Genomic DNA, 710 nt, shown 5'->3' with positions numbered 1-710 from the left:
TCCGTTGCCCCGCCCGCACCCGATTTACCAAGCACTGCTTCCCCCGAAGCAAACTTACAGCGGCCATCTCCGATTCCACCAGCCGTCGACTCTACCGTACCCCCTGCTCCGCCTTTCGCACCCGACGTTGCTGATCGTCCCCCAGTTGCTCCATCTGAAGCCGTTGCTTCGCCTGCTCCGCCTCACCATCAAGCCGCCGACGATTCTTCCGCCGACATGGACACATCCCCTGACTTGGATGACTCATCCACCTTTGTCCCTGTCTACCTCGAAGACTCTGCTGACATGGATACGTCACCTGTCTTGGATACCTCTATTCGCCGTCGCCATCGTGAAGATTCTATTTCCGACGACACTACCGATGAAGACTCTCAAGATGCCAAGCGTCAACGCATACTCGTCGCCTTTGCCCTTCAATCAACTGGTCTGCCAACTACGCTCCGTCAAGCTCATACTTCGTCTGAACGCGATGAATGGATCAAAGCCACCGATGCCGAGTATGACTCCCTGATGCAACACGGTACCTGGACGCTTTGTGAACTCCTCACCGGTCGAAAGTCCATAGGATGACGTTGGCTCTTCTCCAAGAAATACACTGCCGATGGTTCTCTTTCCCGTTACAAAGTCCGTCTCGTTGCTCAAGGTTTCACACAAATTGCTGGTGTTGACTACACGGACATCTTTGCACCGGTCATTCACACTTCAAGCAT

Source organism: Aphanomyces invadans, assembly GCF_000520115.1.
Source record: "Aphanomyces invadans strain NJM9701 unplaced genomic scaffold supercont1.40, whole genome shotgun sequence".
Taxonomy (NCBI): Eukaryota; Oomycota; class Saprolegniomycetes; order Saprolegniales; family Verrucalvaceae; genus Aphanomyces; species Aphanomyces invadans.
This window is presented reverse-complemented; position numbering follows the sequence as displayed.